Genomic DNA, 19,842 nt, shown 5'->3' with positions numbered 1-19,842 from the left:
AGAGCATTTTTAAATCCAGGAATCCAACATTTTGAAAGAGCCAGTTTGAGATTATCGGTTGATGACTTTCGCAGGACCGTTCTTCTGGGGCGATAGTTATTACTACTTAACCGCAACCAGCAGTATAAATGACAAGAACTAGATTGCACTATTATATGGTGGAAAAGTCGTTGTTGAACTGGTCACGCACAGATTACTTACTATGTAATGATTTGACAGCCATTTTTAAATGCAGAATTTAATATTGGGGCGACGAATATGTGTAATGGAATTATACCACCAAAGATGAGAAGTTCATACAGGAAAGGCATGATGAAAAGTTCATCCTTCTTTCTCAAAGCAACGCAAAGCATGAACGTTATCGGTATGTTACCCTGGAATGATAGTGTAATTGGAGGTAATAATAATAATCTTTACTGTCATATTTCGGCTTTCATTAACACTGCAATTCGCCTCCTGTGAAATGCCCCGGGTCGCCATATTCCGGCGCCTGTTCGGGTATACAGAGGGATAATTCCGAACTTCCAAATTACCTAACAACACGTCTATCGGGACCTGTGGGACGAAATCGGAGCACCCGTCGGAAACCCACGCAGACAGGAGGAGAGGATGCATACTCCACACAGATTATGACCGAAGTCGGCAATCGAACCTGGAACGCTGGAGCTGTGAAGCAACAGTGCTAACCACAGTGTTTTCTGAATATGGAAAATCCCAAAATATTAGGCCACAAGTAAAGCAATTTATTCCACAAAGTAATGCACGGAAACTCCGTGCACTCAAAATGTAGATGGAACGTGCATGTAAAGTGAATACGACCTTCGGCCTCGGATGGAACATTTACTTCAGAGGACGGTCCTTCAGTACGGGTTCTGGAGCACAGAAAATGGTGCAACTGCAGATGGTTCCGCTGCCGTCACGGGTGAAATATACTCTCGACCGACTCATTGCCCGCTTACAGTATTAAATCATGGCAGTGTCTGTTGGAATTGTTACCGGGTGCCTGCAGTGGTTAGCACTGTTGCTTCACAGCGCCAGTGTCCAGGTTCGATTCACGACTGACTCCCTGTCTGTGCGGAGTCTGCACGTTCTCCCTGTGTCTGTGTGGCTTTACGACGGGTGCTCCGGTTTCCTCCCACACGTCCCGAAAGATGAGCTGTTAGGTAATTTCGACATTCTGAATTCTCCCTCTGTGTACCCGAACAGGCGCCGGAATGTGGCGACTGGGAGCTTTCCACAGTGACATCATTGCAGTGATGTAAGCCCACTGGTGACAGTAAAGATTGTTTGAATTAAACGTTGTCAGATTAGATTAGACTATTTTGACAGAGAACCGAATCGCAACGAACTGACCTAGATATGAAAAAAATGCTTTGATATTCGCAAAGCATAACACTATATTTTTCCCACACCAGTTGCACGTCTTGTATTTAAAGGAATCAAGTCCACTTTGAATCGTTTGGAGAACATTGATCTAGATGAAATAATTATCGAATCCAGACAGGCACTTTGTGAATCATAATATTCACGAAAGCAGTTTGAGGGTGGGAAAATATTTCTGTTGCCAATGCCGTCGGTTGAAAAAGGAAGGTTGTGAAATCTCGCCAAATGTATTTCACATTTATTGGGATAGATAACAATGATAAATCTGTCCCAAACATGTGTAGAATTTGACCTTTCAGAATTCTGTAGCATGCGTCCACCCCTGAACTACTCATTGTGCTTATTTCGCCAGGGTCGTTTCGAAAGGCGATAAACATTCTCAGCAAATGCTCGTTGCACATCGTTCTGATAAAACCATCTAATTTTACCTTAATTCTTTCCGAACAGGGATGAGGGTGAATTCAAAGCTCGAATGAATGTAATTTTCCGCCGCATGAAGTGGAAATTCAATTACAGTCGGAGTATTAAGTATTAAACATGAGTGACTCAAATCTTCCCATCTTTCAAAGGCAGTTTTGTTTTCAGAAATCAATGGAAAATACATAGTTTCACTATCCATGTGGAGTTGCACGTTCTCCCCGTGTTTGCGTGAGCTTCGTCCCCACAACCCAAAGATGTACAGCGTAGCTGGGTTGGCCAAGCTAAATTGCCCCTTGGGGAAAACAAATGATTTGGGTATTCCAAATTGTGAAGAAAAGTAAACACAGAATTTCATATCTATCGAAAACAAATATAACTCCCTCAGATAAAAAAATACATGGACCAACGTAATCAACAGTTTTGATATTATTGACTCAGCGACTTTGATTCAAATTAAATAGAAAATAATAATATTTCCTTATTTTCCTTTTATACATATAGAAAGAACAATTAAACGTAAAGATGAAGGTGCCGTATATATGCTTTTTTTTTTACAGATTTTCATTTCGGAAAGTTGGGAATTGAAGCAAAGCTTTCGGTGAAAACTAACTTGCGAGACCATAGTGTCGAACGAAATTAAGCAGACCCATATGAAAGAAATGTTAGATTAACGAAGGCTATCAGAATGATTAAGTCTGCGCAATGTCATAGAATTGCTCGTACAGAAAGTCTGACCACAGACAATGCTGACTGATAATGCCGACAGGAGTTTTGTTTTTATGTTTCTTTCTGTTTCGCAATATGTGTTCCCAAGGGGCCCTACATATCCAAACATAGAAACTTTGAAAATAGAACCCGGAGGGGGCCATTCGGCATTTCAAGCCTGCTCCTCCATTCGTTATCATCATGGATGATTAATAAGTTCAATATCCTTATTCTGTCTTCCCCTCATATCCCCGATTCCTTAACCCCAAGAATTATATCGAATTCCATCTTGAAATTGGGCAACATTTCGGCCTCCGCTACTTTTTGTGGTAGTGAACTTCACAGATTCACCACAATCTGCGTGAAGACATTTCTCCTCTTCTGTTTCTTAAAAGGATTACCCCTTATCATCCAACTATGGCCCCTAGTTCTGGAGACACCTTCCACCAGCAACATTCTTTCTCAATCTACCCTGCCCAACCTTGTCAGTGTTGTGCAAGTTTCTGTGATATACTCTCTCACTTTTTAAAACTCTAATGAATATAATCCTAACCGATTTAGTCTCTCCTCATATGACAGTCCTGCCATCCCTGGAAGCAGCCTGAGAATCCTTCGTGGCACTCCCTCCAGAGCAAAACCATCCTTCCTTAGATAGCCGAACTGCAAACAATACTCCAGGTGTAGCCTCAGCAATGCCCATTACAATTGTTGTAAATCATATCTGTCCTTACACTGAAATCCTCTCACTCTGAAAGCCAACAAACCATTTGCCTTCTTTACTGCCTGCTGTACCTGCGCACTTAATTTCAGCGATTGATACACAAGGAAGCAATGTCTCGCTGAGTTTCTACTTCTCTCAGTTTACATTAATCGAAATGGTAATCTGCCTTCCAATGTTTCCTATCGACGTGGATAAACCGCATGTATTCACATCGTAATATATCTGACATGCATTTGCCCGCTATGTCTGCCTGTACAAATTCCGCTGAAGCATCTCTGCATTCTTCTCACAGCTCACCCTCCCACAACACATTGTCTTTCCTCTAATTGGGATTTAGTTCCTTCGTTCAATAAATAATAATGAAGAGTTGGGGTCCTTGCACAGATCACTACGGTGCCTGAATAGGCATTGCCTGCCAGTCAGAAAAAGATCCAGTCATTCAAATGTCTGCGAACCAGCTTTTTTCCCATCTCGAGACACGACCCGTAATCCTATTCGCTTTACATATTAATCTGCTATGTTAGATAAAATCAAATGCTTTCTGAAAATCTGACAACATGGCATCCACCTCTTCTCCCAGGTTAACTCTACCAGTTATGTCTTCACAGATTTATTGCAGATTTGTCAAGCATGATTTTCCTTTCGTAAATCCATGCTGATTTTGTCTGATTACATCATTGCTTTCTTAATGGTGTACTACAACGGACGGTAGGCGCACTGGTCTATAGTTCCCTGATTTGTCTATACCTCCCTTTTTGGATCTCGGGTTGCATTCAATACCCTTAAATCGGTAGGAGCATTTCCAGAGTCCAAATAATTTTGGAAAATGACCAGCAATGAACGTACTATTTCCACAGCCACGTCTTAAGTACTCTGGAATGAAGATTATCATACCATGCAGTTTTAACAAACTTCAATTCCATTAATTTCCCCCAAGAGATATATTTACTCAGATTAATTTCCTTCAGGCTCCCACCGAAACCTATGCTTTATCAATACTTCCGGTAAATTATCCACGTCTTTCTTGGTGAAGACAGATGCAAAGTATGAATGTAGTTCCTCAGCCATCTTTTTGTTGACTGTTATGAATCGCCCCATTTCTTACTGCTCGGGGCCTACATTCGTTTTCATCCATCTTTGTGTGCAGTCAGTATGTATGTTGACTGTTAGTTTACTTCAAATTGTATTTTCCCGTTGTTAATCAAACCCTGCTCCTCCTTAGCTAAATTTGAAAGTGTTCCCAATCCTCAGGGCTATCGCATTTTCCTGCTAATTTGTATGTTTCTTCTTTGATTCCAATACGATATATAATGTCCATTGTTTGGCCACAGTTCTCTTTCTACTCGTTAGCCAAACAGAATTACATCATTTTTGGAGTTCACCTACTTATTCCTTGGTAACATGTCATTGTCTATCCGCTGTCCTTCCTTTCAGTTATGTTTCTCTGTCATAGCCAGCTCATGCCTCATACCAGCATTGTTACATTTCATGTGGTCCAGTACCCGTATCTCAGAATCAACTACTTAACTATTAATATTGATCAAGAATTTCACCATGTTATGGTCACTCATCCCCAAGGGTTTTATCGCAACTAGATTGCCAAGGAATCCTTTCTCAGTACACAACACCCAGTCCAATATGACCTGCTCCTTTGTTCATTACTTAACATATTGCTCCAGAAAACCATCCCCTATCAACTATATAAATTCATTCTTTCATTATACTGCAACTAATTTGAGTCACCCAATTTATATGAAGGGTTATGTCATTGTAGCTAACTCTAAAAATTGCGTCAAAGAATTTGATTAACTGCGTCTCTACTCAACGCTTATGCAGTTTTTAAAAAATAATTAACGAGAGAGACAGTTCCTAAATTGACTTATCGTTACCCTCTGCCCATAATTGTTTCAGTGCTCATTCCAGTGACATTATTTACCAGATATACATTAAAAATAAGAGATGCTACCGTCCCTTTGCATGCACATTCAAACTATACACGTAGCTTGAATTTCAAATTAAAAACCAGCATTTTAAAGTTACTATTGCTTCAATTTCTGGACTGTCTCCCTCGTTAATTGATTAGAGAAAGTATTCTGGAGAAGGACTCCAGGGATAGTGGATTCCAATAAGTTTCTACTTTTACGAAACTTAGCCTCTTCACATTGTAGGACGCATGGTTGCTTCAAGATTCACAGGACGCTTATGAATGAGAGCTGGCTTGGCAGAGAATGTGGGAAGATAACTATCTTTTTGTTGGCACCGTCGAAAACTCGAGGACAATTATCTCAGGTGAGTGATGACAGCAGCAACTGTCATTTGGCGAACTCATTTTACTTGTTATGGCCAAGATGTGAAGTGATCTGCCGAGATTATGTTGGCCGAAAATACCGTCAAAATTTGCCCAACTAAAATTTGTTATTTTTCTGAAGACGGGAAAATTATTTATTGAGAAAAAAGGACGGAATGGCACTGGTTGAGATAATTTGGCTGGAAGGAATTTGCAAAGGCACGGCGGGCAGAAAGATTTTTGTCTCTGATACCAACATCCTGTAAGTCATCTAACCTCTTCTAAAAGAATATTGTTGAGAAAAATACTAATTCTATTTGCACTACTTTAAAAAAAAATGTTTTTCATTGAGTTTTGGGTGTGCAAAACTGATATACGTATGAACAAACAGTGGGAGTTCAACAACATTATATATAAGATCAATTAGGATTAATTACACAGAGATCGGTTTTTAGTATTTACATAAATACATCAGTTTTCCCCTCATTTTCTTGTATTCCTTCCTTACAGTGTTTGCCGTGGTGATTGTGGTGATTGTGGTCCCCTGTGTTTCGCTCCCCAACTGTTTTCCCTTTGCATTTCTTCCCTCTGTCCCAGGTTGTTGTTGCCACCCCTCCCCTTGTTTCTCCTGGATGTTTTGTTGGGCTTGTCTGTGTTTCTTGTTCTCTTGACCTCACCCACCCCCCTCTCGCCCATTTCCTTACCGTGTCATAGCTACACAGTCCTGATATTTGGCGTACTAGTTATTGACGTCGGACTTGGATCAACCGAGTGAATGGCTACCACGTTTTCTGAACGCATTCTTCCGACCCTCGGATGGCGAATTTGATTTCCTTCATTTGAAGAAATTCCAACAGGTCGGACAGCCAGTTTACAGCTTTGGTGGTGTGGGTGGTGACCCTTACCGCCACCCGGACAGAAGTCTGGAGCAGACGATTAGGGAGGCAAAGGCAAGAGCGCCACCGTCCTCTCGATGAATAGATCTGGCTGTTCTGATACCCGAAGACTGCCACTCTAGGGCATGGCACCATCCTCACTTACCGCATCGCTTTGGCTATGGCCTCAAACAAGGCTGCCCAGTCTCCATCAAGTCTGCGGCAAGACCAGGACATGTAGGCGCGGTTGGCAGGGCGTTCTCGGCACCGTTCGCATCTGTGCTCCACCTCCACGATCAACCTACTCATTCTGGTTCTGGTTAACTGGGCTCTGAGTGCCACTTTTAGCTGCATTGGGCTTAGCCTTGGACATATGGACGTGGAGTTGTCCCTGTACAGTGCTTCCGTCCAGAGGCCCCACACTATTTCAAACCCAAGTCCTCATCCCACTTCTAACTTGTCTCATCCAGTTGGATGTTGGGCCCCCTAGCAGTCGTCTGCACATGTCACCCTGTGTTTTTTTATCCCTAAGATGTCCGCGTCCAACAGGTCTTCTGGCAGTGAGTGTCGTGTTGGCCGTGGGTACATCCTTACGTCTTTTCCTTGGATGATTTGTAGGTACCTGAGTTCGTTAGACACCCCACCTCTACTGGAATAGTTCTGTCAGCTCTTCGAGCGTTGTTACCCTGTTGTTTGTCCCTAACTGTCAACATCCCCCAATCCTGACTCTTCCTTTTCAAGGAGGCGTCCATGGTCGCCGACGTGAACCCGGCGCTGTTGCAGATGGGGCTTTATCGAACACCTTAGTTAACTCGAAATGCTGTAGCAGTTGATTCCACTACTGGACTGTTGCTACCAATAGTGGTCTCGTTGAACAGTTATTAGGTGGGGATGGGAGTGCCGCCGTGGTTAGGTCCCGGGGAGATATACATCTGGAGGAGCCCACCTTTGAGCATCCACTCAGCCTCTGGCTCCTTTATCCATCATTTTGCTCTTTCTGCCACGAGCTAGTCAGAGTAGAACATAGAACATAGAACAATACAGCGCAGTACAGGCCCTTCGGCCCACGATGTTGCACCGAAACAAAAGCCATCTAACCTACACTATGCCATTATCATCCATATGTTTATCCAATAAACTTTTAAATGCACTCAATGTTGGCGTGGTAGCAGGTAGGGCATTCCAGGGCCTCACTACTCTTTGCGTAAAGAACCTACCTCTGACCTCTGTCCTATATCTATTACCCCTCAGTTTAAAGTTATGTCCCCTCGTGCCAGCCATTTCCATCCGCGGGAGAAGGCTCTCACTGTCCACCCTATCCAACCCCCTGATCATTGTGTATGCCTCTATTAAGTCTCCTCTTAACCTTCTTCTCTCCAACGAAAACAACCTCAAGTCCATCAGCCTTTCCTCATAAGATTTTCCCTCCATACCAGGCAACATCCTGGTAAATCTCCTCTGTACCCGCTCCAAAGCCTCCACATCCTTCCTGTAATGCGGTGACCAGAACTGTACGCAATACTCCAAATGCGGCCGTACCAGAGTTCTGTACAGCTGCAACATGACCTCCCGACTCCGGAACTCAATCCCTCCACCAATAAAGGCCAACACTCCACAGGCCCTCTTCACAACCCTATCAACCTGGGTGACAACTTTCAGGGATCTACGTACATGGACACCTAGGTCCCTCTGCTCATCCACACTTTCAAGAAATTTACCATGAGCCAAATATTTAGCATTCCTGTTATTCCTTCCAAAGTGAATCAACACACACTTCTCTACATTAAACTCCATTTGCCACCTCTCAGCCCAGCTCTGCAGCTTATCTATCTCCCTCTGTAACCTGCGACATCCTTCCACACTATCGACAACACCACCGACTATAGTATCGTCTGCAAATTTACTCACCCACCCTTCTGCGCCTTCCTCTAGGTCATTGATAAAAATGACAAACAGCAACGGCCCCAGAACAGATCCTTGTGGTACTCCACTTGTGACTGTACTCCATTCTGAACATTTCCCAATCAACCACCACCCTCTGTCTTCTTTCAGCTAGCCAATTTCTGATCCACATCTCTAAATCACCCTGAATCCCCAGCCTCCGTATTTTCTGCAATAGCCTACCGTGGCGAACCTTATCAAACGCTTTGCTGAAATCAATATACACCACATCAACTGCTCTACCCTCATTTACCTGTTCAGTCACCTTCTCAAAGAACTCAATAAGGTTTGTGAGGCATGACCTACCCTTCACAAAGCCATGCTGACTATCCCTGATCATATTATTCCTATCTAGATGATTATAAATCTTGTCTCTTATAATCCCCTCCAAGACCTTACACACTACAGACGTGCGGCTCACCGGTCTATAGTTGCCGGGGTTGTCTCTGCTCCCCTTTTTGAACAAAGGGACCACATTTGCTGTCCTCCAGTCCTCTGGCACTATTCCTGTAGCCAATGATGACATAAAAATCAAAGCCAAAGGTCCAGCAATCTCTTCCCTGGCCTCCCAGAGAATCATAGGATAAATCCCATCAGGTCCCGGGGACTTATCTATTTTCAGCCTGTCCAGAATTGCCAACACCTCTTCCCTACGTACCTCAATGCCATCTATTCTATTAGCCTGGGGCTCAGCATTCTCCTCCACAACATTATCGTTTTCCTGAGTGAATACTGACGAAAAATATTCATTTAGTATCTCGCCTATCTCTTCAGACTCCACACACAATTTTCCATCCCTGTCCTTGACTGGTCCTACTCTTTCCCTAGTCATTCGCTTATTCCTGACATACCTATAGAAAGCTTTTGGGTTTTCCTTGATTCTTCCTGCCAAATACTTCTCATGTCTCCTCCTTGCTCGTCTTAGCTCTCTCTTTAGATCCTTCCTCGCTACCTTGTAACTCTCCATTGCCCCAACCGAAACTTCACACCTCATCTTCACATAGCCTCCTTCTTCCTCTTAAAAAGAGATTCCACTTCCTTGGTAAACCACGGTTCCCTCGCTCGACGCCTTCCTCCCTGCCTGACCGGTACATACTTATCAAGAACACGCAGTAGCTGATCCTTGAACAAGCCCCACTTGTCCAGTGTGCCCAACACTTGCAGCCTACTTCTCCACCTCATCCCCCCCCCCCCCCCAGGTCACGTCTAATGACATCATAATTGTCCTTCCCCCAGCTATAACTCTTGCCCTGCGGTGTATACTTATCCCTTTCCATCATTAACGTAAACGTCACCGAATTTTGGTCACTGTCCCCAAAGTGCTCTCCTACCTCCAAATCCAACACCTGTCCAACAATCAGGGGGGATTTTAATCTACATGTTGATTAGTTTAACCAAGTCGGTCAAGGCAGCCTTGAGGAGGAGTTTATAGAATGTATCCGCGATAGTTTCCTAGAACAGTATGTAATGGAACCTACGAGGGAACAAGCGGCCCTAGATCTGGTCCTGTGTAATGAGACAGGATTGATTAATGATCTCATAGTTAGGGATCCTCTCGGAAGGAGCGATCACAATATGGTGGAACTTAAAATACAGATGGAGGGTGAGAAGGTAAAATCAAGCACTAGTGTTTTGTGCTTAAACAAAGTGATTACAATCGGATGAGAGAAGAACTCGCTCAGGTAGACTGGGAGCAAAGACTTTCTAGTGAAACAGTTGAGGAACAGTGGAGAACCTTCCAAGTGACTTTTCACAGTGCTCAGCAAAGGTTTAGACCAACAAAAAGGAAGGACGGTAAAAAGAGGGAAAATCGACCGTGGATATCTAAAGAAATAAGGGAGAGTATCAAATTGAAGGAAAAATCATACAAAGTAGCAAAGATCAGTGGGAGACTCGAGTACTGGGAAATCTTTAGGGGCAACAGAAAGCTACTAAACAAAGCTATAAAAAAGAGTAAGATAGATTATGAGAGTAAACTTGCTCAGAATATAAAAACAGATAGTAAAAGTTTCTACAAATACATAAAACAAAAAAGAGTGGCTAAGGTAAATATTGTTCCTTTAGAGGGTGAGAAGGGAGATTTAATAATGGGAGATGAGGAACTGGCTGAGGAACTGAACAGGATTTTTGGTCGGTCTTCACAGTGGAAGACACAAATAACATGCCAGGGACTGATGGGAATGGGGCTATAACAGGTGAGGACCTTGAGAGGTTTGTTATCACCAAGGAGGTAGTGATGGGCAAGCTATTGGGGCTAAAGGTAGACAAGTCTCCTGGACCTGATGCAATGCATCCCATAGTGCTAAAAGAGATGGCTAGGGAAATTGCAAATGCACTAGTGATAATTTACCAAAATTTACTAGACTCTGGGGTGGTCCCGGCGCATTGGAAATTAGCAAACGTGATACCACTGTTTAAAAACGGAGGTAGGCAGAAAGCGGGTAATTATAGGCCAGTGAGCTTAACTTCGGTAGTAGTGAAGATGATGGAATCTATCATCAAGGAAGAAATAGCGAGGCATCTGGATGGAAATTGTCCCATTGGGCAGACGCAGCATGGGTTCATAAAGGGCAGGTCGTGCCTAACTAAATTAGTGGAATTTTTTGAGGACATTAACAGTGCGGTAGATAACGGTGAGCCAATGGATGTGGTGTATCTGGATATCCAGAAAGCCTTTGACACGGTGCCACACAAAAGGTTGTTGCATAAGATAAAGATGCATGGCATTAAGGGGAAAGTAGTAGCATGGATAGAGGATTGGGTAATTAATAGAAAGCAAAGAGTGGTGATTAATGGGTGTTTCTCTGGTTGGCAATCAGTAGCTAGTGGTGTCCCTCAGGGATCAGTGTTGGGCCCACAGCTGTTCACAATTTACATAGATGATTTGGAGTTGGGGACCAAGGGCAATGTGTCCAAGTTTGCAGACGATAAGTGGTAAAGCAAAAAGTGCAGTGGATACTGGAAGTCTGCAGAGGGATTCGGATAGGCTAAGTGAATGGGCTAGTGTCTGGCAGATGGAATACAATGTTGACAAATGTGAGTTTATCCATTTTTGTAGGAATAACAGCAAAAGGGATTATTATTTAAATGATAAAATATTAAAACATGCTGCTGTGCAGAGAGACCTGGGTGTGCGAGTGCATGAGTCGCAAAAGGTTGGTTTACAGGTGCAACAGGTCATTAAGATGGCAAATGGAATTTTGTCCTTCATTGCTAGAGGGATGGAGTTTAAGACTAGGGAGGTTCTGCTGCAATTGTATAAGGTGTTAGTGAGGCCACACCTGGAGTATTTTGTTCAGTTTTGGTCTCCTTACTTGAGAAAGGACATACTGGCACTGGAGGGTGTGCAGAGGATATTCACCAGGTTAATCCCAGAGCTGAAGGGGTTGGATTACGAGGAGAGGTTGAGTAGACTGGGACTGTACTCGTTGGAATTTAGAAGGATGAGGGGGGGATCTTATAGAAACATATAAGTTTATGAAGGGAATAGATAGGATAGATGCGGGCAGGTTGTTTCCACTGGTGGGTGAAAGCAGAACTAGGGGGCATAGCCTCAAAATAAGGGGAAGCAGATTTAGGACTGAGTTTAGGAGGAACTTCTGGACCCAAAGGGTTGTGAATCTATGGAATTCCTTGCCCAGTGAAGCAGTAGATGCTCCTTCATTAAATGTTTTTAAGATAAAGATAGACAGTTTTTTGAAGAATAAAGGGATTAAGGGTTATGGTGTTCGGGCCGGAAAGTGGAGCTGAGTCCACAAAACATCAGCCATGATCTCATTGAATGGTGGAGCAGGGTCGAGGGGCCAGATGGCCTACTCCTGCTCCTAGTTCTTATGTTCTTATGTTCTGCGGTCGCTGCCCAGTAGTAACATTGTATATTTGGGAGGGATAGGCCACACGTGGATCTCATTCTCAGCACTATTCTCTTTGGAATCCTTGCATTCTCCACTCACCGCACCCCTTCCCCATACAGCCGCCATAATCAGTTTGTCCAGGGAATTGAATAAGGCCTTTGGGAGAGAGTTCCGGATCATTCGAAATAGGAAGAGAATTCTGGGTAATCCGTTCATTTTGATCAGGGAGTGTGTTCCATCTCTGCATGTCTCATTTTTATTTTCCTCCGTCACGCTGGCCAGGTTCCGCATACAACTCCCGGTCTACTCGTGAGCGATCTGGAACCCCAGTTGGCGGAATTTGTGCCGGGGATGTTTAAGCGACAGCCCCTCGAGCTCTACTCTTACACTTGCGGGTTCTCGAGAAGATCGCATTTCTGCCCAGGCTATGTTTGTAGCCTGAAACGGTTCCAAACTCTTTCAAGAACACCATGATTCCTTCCATGCTGCTTCGCATGCTCGAGAAAAAGAAGTTTAGACCTTCTGCATTGAGCAACAGTCTGCACTCTCGACCTCCTCTCCAGATCCCTTTCCAATTCTTTGCCGTCCTGAGCGCAATCGCCAGTAGTTCGATTGATAATGCGAACAGCTGCACGGGTGATGGACATCCCTGCCTTGTGCTCCTATGCAGCTGGAATTACTTAGAGCTGGTGGTGTATGCATGTACGCTCGCCCTGGTAGCGTTGCTCATGACTTTCACCCAGGTGGTAAACCCTGTTCCATGGCCGAACTGCTCCAGTACATCAATGAGGTACTTCTGTATGACTCTCAGCAGGCGCCTGATGTTCCCCAAGACAAAGCCGATCTGGTCTTCCGCAACCACCTCTGGAATGTAATTATCCAGCCTTCTGGCCAAGATATTGGCCAGTAATTTGGGTTCGACGTCAAGCAGTGATATGGGTCTGTAGGAACCGCATTCTCTTGGATATTTGTCTTTTGAAGGTGTCCGCGTGATTGAGGCCTCTGCTAGTGTAGGCGGCAGTGTTCCACTCGCCAACTAGTATGTGAACATTGCTTGCAAGTCTGGGTCCAGTGGTTTTGATAATTCTTAGCAAAGGCCAGCTGAGAAACCATCTGGTCCCTGTGCCTTCCCCACCTGGTTGGAGCTAATGCTCTCTATGTCCATCCCAGTTCTAATGGTGTTTCCAGGCCCAGTTTCCTGTACTCACCCAGATATAACATGGCCAATCCATGAAGGACATGCTTCATCCTAGAGTCACTAACTGGGGGATTACTGGTGTACAGCCCCTTGGAGAAGGTCTCACAGGCCTTGTCGCCCTTGTCCAGTTCCAGTACTAATTTGCGTCTGCTGTCCCTGAACTGTACTATTTCCCTCGTGACTTCCTGCTGTCTCAGCTGATGAGCGAGCAAGCGGCTAGACTTGTCTTTGGCACTTACACGGCCCCCAGTGCCTGGCGGAGTTGGTGCACTGCATTCCTCGTCAAGAACAGATCAAAATCCATCAATAGTTTTTTCTTCTCCACAAGGAGCTCTCCGGTCTCTGCCTCAGAATATAATTGGTCCACGTCCAGTATGATGTCCGCTACCTGATGCCTTGTCGCCCTCTCCTTCCTCTACCTTTGTGCTTTAAAAGCGATCGTTTATCTTGTGACCAGGACCTTCAGTGCCACCCAGACCGTACCGCCGCATTCTGGTTATGAGTAATGTACTCGTCTCTGGCATGTGATATTTTCTCGCAAAAAGTCGTGTCCAACCTCGGGGGGGGGGGGGGGAGGGGGACGACAACTTAGGCTCGGCCCGTCTCCAAACCCATACCCACACAAAAGGTTGCTGCATAAGAAAAAGATGCATGGCATTAAGGGGAAAGTACTAGCATGGATAGAGGATTGGTTAATTAATAGAAAGCAAAGAGTGGGGATTAATGGGTGATTCTCTGGTTGGCAATCAGTAGCTAGTGTGTCCCTCAGGGATCAGGGTTGGGCCCACAATTGTTCACAATTTACATAGATGATTTGGAGTTGGGGACCAAGGGAAATTTGTCCAAGTTTGCAGACGAGACTAAGATGAGTGGTGAAGCAAAAAGTGCAGAAGATACTGGAAGCCTGCAGAGGGATTTGGATAGGCTAAGTGAATGGCTAGGGTCTGGCAGATGGAATACAATGTTGACAAATTTGAGTTTATCCATTTTGGTAGGAATAACAGCAAAAGGGATTATTATTTAAATGATAAAATATTAAAACATGCTGCTGTGCAGAGAGACCTGGGTGTGCTAGAGCATGAGTCGCAACATGTTGGTTTACAGGTGGACCAGGTGAATAAGAAGGCAAATAGAATGCTGTCCTTCATTGCTAGAGGGATGGAGTTTAAGACTAGGGAGGTTATGCTGCAATTGTATAAGGTGTTCGTGAGGCCACATCTGGAATATTGTGTTCAGTTTTGATCTCCTTACTTGAGAAAGAATGTACTGGCACTGGAGGGTGTGCAGAGGAGATTCACTAGGTCAATCCCAGAGCTGAAGGGTTCGATTACGGGGAGAGGCTGAGTAGACTGAGACTGTACTCGTTGGAATTCATAAGGGTGAGGGGGGATCTTATGGAAACATATATAATTATGAAGGGAACAGATAAGATAGATGTGGGCAGGTTGTTTTGCCTGGTGTGTGAAAGCAGAACAAGGGGGCATAGCCTCAAAATAAGGGGAAGTAGATTTAGGACTGAGTTTAGGAGGAACATCTTCACCCAAAGGGTTGTGAATCTATGGAATTCCTTGCCCAGTGAAGCAGTTGAGGCGCCTTCAATAATTTTTTTAAAGAAGGGATAGATAGTTTTTTGAAGAATAAAGGGATTAAGGGTTATGGTGTTCGGGCCGGAAAGTGGAGCTAATTCCAGAAAAGATCAGCCATGATCTCATTGAATGGTGGAGCAAGCTGCAGGGGACAAATGGCCTACTCCTGCTCCTAGTTCTTATGTTATTAGAATGTGGAGCATGGACGGAGATTATGACTCGGCGTGTTGGCCCTGAAGGCACCGACTTTCCCACTAAAAATAAGTCGTTCCGGGAATAAACGGTATGTACTTTGAGAAGAAGGAGAATTCCTTCTCTCTTGGACAGGTGAATCGCTATGGCTCCACCACCCTCACCTGCTCCAATAATAGGCTGAGTTATTTTGCCATGTTGGAGGTCTTTCCCCTTTCAGATTCGACTTGCCCGCCCGCGGGTCCTATACGTAGTTAAAGTCCCACCCATCCCACAACCCCCATTGTCAGTAGATGCGTATATATGTATGAAATGTACGTCGTGGTCTTCTGCATAAACCCCTCGTCATTCCAGTTGGGAGCAGACAAGTTACAGATGACAACCGGTGTCCCATCCGGGACACCGTTCACCAAGGTGCACCGTTCCTCTGGGTCAGTAACCACATTGGTCGCCGTAAACATCGTTCTGTTATTTAAGGAAATGGCTACCACCTGGTCTTTGTTCCGTAGCAGGAATGGTAAATCTGTCCCGCCCACCCCTTCCTTACCCGTAGTCCGTCCTTCTCCCCCAGGTGCGTCTCTTGGAGGAAGACTGTGTCTTCTTTCGTGTTTTTCACGTTAGCCATGTCTCTTATAACTGGGCCGTTAAGTCCGCTGACGTGCCAGGAGACTATCCTTGTGGGTTTCCTTTTCCCCCGCCCCCCCCCCCCCCCGGTGCCCGTCCCTGTCCCCGCCCTGTGAGATCAACCACACTTGCCTGTTGGACGCTGCTCTGAACTCCGTTTGTTACGTGGCTGTCGAAAATTGCCGCGGTCGCTTTTCTCTCCGTGAAGTCAGGCCACTGCATTCCGTGGTTTTCCTTTTACCAAGGAGTATCCAACATGGCCGCCAACTGTTGTTGACTGTGTGGATGAGCCCCTGAATTGCGTTGTTTGTCTTTATCCATGGTCATTCCCAACTGGCGGCTTGCAGCGAAATTGTGCTCCAAGTGGCCACGTGTGGCCTGCTGTAGCCAATCAAATGCCCTCCGCCATCACCTATTCTCCCTTATAGTGTCTTTCCCTGCGCCCCACGTTTTCCTCCCCCCCCCCCCCCCCCCGCCACCCCCCCCCCCCCCCGCCGCCGTACCACCACTCATCCAATGGCTACCACCCCTCCCCCTTTCTTCCCCTACACCTCCAGGTCCGCTATCTACCCCTTCCCTCTGCCAGCCAACGTCCTCGTTGAGGGGGACTCTATCTTCCTCATGAATACCAGTGCGAGCAACCTCGCAAGTATAGTTATCCCCCACTCAGGATTTGGTGCACTTCCTCCCATTTGCCGATCTCTGAGCTCTTTTCCCGCAATTCCCCCACCTTACCTTGTGCATAGCTGTATTTCTATCTCCGTTCCCTCTGTTATCACACAATCTCTAAATCCAGACAGTGTTCTCGCGCGTAAAGTAGTCGCTGTGGTAATTGTCTAATGTAGGCTGCACAGATTGTAAAAGGGGGAGAAACTTTTTTAGTTGGTACTTTGCGGGCTCTTCATCGTTGGCCCTGCAACCATATCTCCCGGACGTCCTCTGCGACAAACGTGTCAGCATCCGCAGGGAACATGAAAATGCGTTCCCTGACTTGCAACGTGACCAGGTGCTTGGCTGGGTTCAGCGTTCCGAATCCTACGCCGTTTCAACACAACGGGACCTTTGCTTTGTTAAATTCGGCCCGGCACTTGGCCAGGTCAGCCCCAATGTCCTGTTAGATCCTGATGTTGTGGCATTCTCAGCTGTAGGTGTGGGGCTCCTGGACCATCGCAGGATTCTACCACGGCCCTGGACCGGTTTATTTTGCAATTATCGCTAGTTGTGGGCTTTAGACGGAGCGACTGGAGAGCCCTCTCGGTTTCTGGTGGGTTGTCGGAACTGTCCCTTCCCTCCAGCTTACCCAGTGATTGGGCCACATTGTCTGTGGGCTTCCTAATTTCCAACCCGCTCGGTAGGCGCACGATATGGAGGTTCTGCCGCCTAGACCGGATTTCCTGATCCTCAACCTTTCTTCTGAAGCTGCTTTGTTATCATAGAATTTACAGAGCAGAAGGAGGCCATTCAGCCCATCGAGTCTGCACCGGCTCTTGGAAAGAGCACCCTACCCAAGATCAACACCGCCACCCTATCCCCATAACCCAGTAATCCCACCCAACACTAAGGGCAATTTTGGACACTAAGGGCAATTTATCATGGCCAATCCACCTAACCCGCACATCTTTGGACTGTGGGAGGAAACCGGAGCACCCGTTGGAAACCCACGCACACACGGGGAGGATGTGCAGACTCCGCACAGACAGTGACCCAATCCAGAATCGAACCTGGACCCTGGAGCTGTGGAGCAATTGTGCTATCCACAAGGCTACCGCGCTGCCCTGTGTCGCGCCCCGCCTTGCTACCATCTATTCCGGGGCGACGCTTCGGTCGCCCAGGTCTTTTCCAGCCCTTTCAGACCTGTATTAGTTGTCTCCTGAGCCTCCAGTCACTTTTCGGCTTTGTCCAGGCCTATCTGCATGCTTGCCAGAGCTTTCGCCAACGCACACTTCACCGCCGCTTTTGTGTTTGACTTTGTCTCATCTCACTTATCCTTCAACTCTCTTGAGAGGACGGTCCTACATTCATCCCCTGGTGTGGTGGGGGGCGGGCTTTCCCTGTCGCTTGGTCTGGCGAACACAACGTAAATGAAGTCAAATAAGTCATTTTTAATAAGTCTCTATATAAACGATTTTATGGTGATCTCAATTCCTTTGGTTCCGTACATCTTTGTAGTACCCATCGGACATATCCTGTCATTTAAAACTGTTACAGGGACTGATTTCGTTCCTTTTACAGAAAGCTGATACAAACATTAATGAACTAACTACTGTATTTCTGTGCTACAGCAGTCTTACTATTTCATAGTTCGGCGTGCCATCCCCGGGTATCATTCTGCGAGAGTTCAGTAAAAAAATAAATCGTCTTGATTTAATTTATATTTGTCATGTGCAAAACGAGTCGTTCTGAACATCTTATTTGTGAGAAAACTCCAGTCATGCAATGGGGCTTAAATCCAGACGGTGGATAAAACTGACTTGATCTGCACTGATCAATATATAGTTATGCCTGTTGCTGCCGGCATATTCCCAATTCTGCGGAACCAAATTGTGCGGCTTCAGGTGTGCTTTCCATTTATGACATGCTGGTTGCACCACGTGTAGATGTAAGGTGTTATCTGATCCGAGATATCCATTTTAGCGTTGTTTGTCGCATTCTATTCAACATGTACCTCATGCGTCAATTAATGGACAATTTGACACGGCCTCTTTATCTTTTCTAACAGTGATCGTGAAGTTGACCCAGCTCCTCGAATCAGCAGGTACCACGAAAGAATTGTTATATTCCTTATTCCTTCCATCTTAAAAGTAACAAACTAAAGTGATATCAATTAACACAGCAGATACATGCGTGCAATTGAACATTGAAAAAAGATATCCTGGACTTAACATGCAGACATCTGAAGAGGGTCGAATAGGAGGTAAATCGGAGACATTGTGCTGGAATCCATAATTATGCAATTGCAGAGGATATTAATGACAAGCAAATCACACTATGGCTTGTGTCGTGACAGGGAGCTCTTTAAAACTTTGGTCCTGAAATGGGGTCCAATATGTGCTGGAAAATTAGGCGTTAAACATGATGAAAGAAAAGACTGCTTTCATTACACTCAGAGGAATACGCTTGCATCCATCTTGTCCCGCTTACACTTAACCGTGTTATTGCGAATACCCAGGATTTCCCGGTTGAGACAAGATGATTCACTAAAGATACATATCATTCGGGACAATCTTGTTTGACCAGCCATAAGCCCACCACAGGGCTTGATGACCTATTTATTTGTCAGTGGAAGGTTAGTTGCAGGTGCATGGCATAGCGTTGTCCGTTTGTACAAAAGGACGTTGACAATCAGACATAATAACGATAATTGATTTAATGGAGGACAGCTCAGGGCACAACGTTTGCTTGAAGAGCTGATCAGAGTGTGGAACGAGATAAACAATAAATGCTGATTTGGAAAGTTACAGGGTGGAATCGACCTGCGAGGTTAGTAAAATTGCTAGATGTAGAATTTTAAAAGAAATCTGAACAAATATCCCTAACCGAATAAAAGATTGACTTCACAAGTAATACCTTTGCCTGTTTGTGCAAGCGGAATAAGGGTTTTAATTTCATGTGCAATCTGGTTTCATGGAACTCGTGTATTAAGCCGAAGGAACTGTTTGTTATCAGATTGTGTCGGCTGAAGTAAAAGTGGAAACGTTGTTTTCTTTTCATTTGCCTTAATGAAATGTGATTCTAACTTAATCAAGCCTTTTGTAGTATTATTTTTCCTGGAACAAATCGATCTTTCTGCACAGTTTAAAAATTGTTTAAAAAGTTATAGTCTGGAGAAGCATTTTAGCTATTGTTGAGGCCTGACCAGGCGGTGAGAATAAATTGAGTGCTCATGCACTAGGTTCTTTGGTATAGTTTCTTATTTGGCTTGGAGTATCGAACTCTAAGACCGGGGGTGTTCATGGGTGGACAGCATTTTCTCTGCGTCGAAATATTGCAAAGTTGTAAAATAGTCCATTCAGTTCAAAATAGGTCCTGGAGTGGAGGAAAGCACTCGGCATGATT

At 45.0% G+C, this 19,842-nt stretch overlaps 1 long non-coding RNA gene across 1 annotated transcript in view; it reads left to right on the top strand.

Annotated features, from left to right (window-relative positions):
* LOC140387222 (uncharacterized) overlaps positions 1–18,541 on the top strand; it is a 53,216-nt gene extending 34,675 nt beyond the window's left edge. Inside the window, exons 3-4 of the long non-coding RNA XR_011933786.1 lie at positions 2,305–2,331; positions 18,506–18,541. This is a non-coding gene — a long non-coding RNA (uncharacterized lncRNA). The remainder of the gene's footprint in view (positions 1–2,304; positions 2,332–18,505) is intronic.
* Positions 18,542–19,842: the final 1,301 nt, after the last annotated feature.

The sequence above is a fragment of the Scyliorhinus torazame genome, chromosome 12 (genome assembly GCF_047496885.1).
Source record: "Scyliorhinus torazame isolate Kashiwa2021f chromosome 12, sScyTor2.1, whole genome shotgun sequence".
Taxonomy (NCBI): domain Eukaryota; kingdom Metazoa; phylum Chordata; class Chondrichthyes; order Carcharhiniformes; family Scyliorhinidae; genus Scyliorhinus; species Scyliorhinus torazame.
The sequence above is the reverse complement of the archived record's forward strand: the minus strand, read 5'-3'. Positions and strand labels throughout refer to the sequence as shown.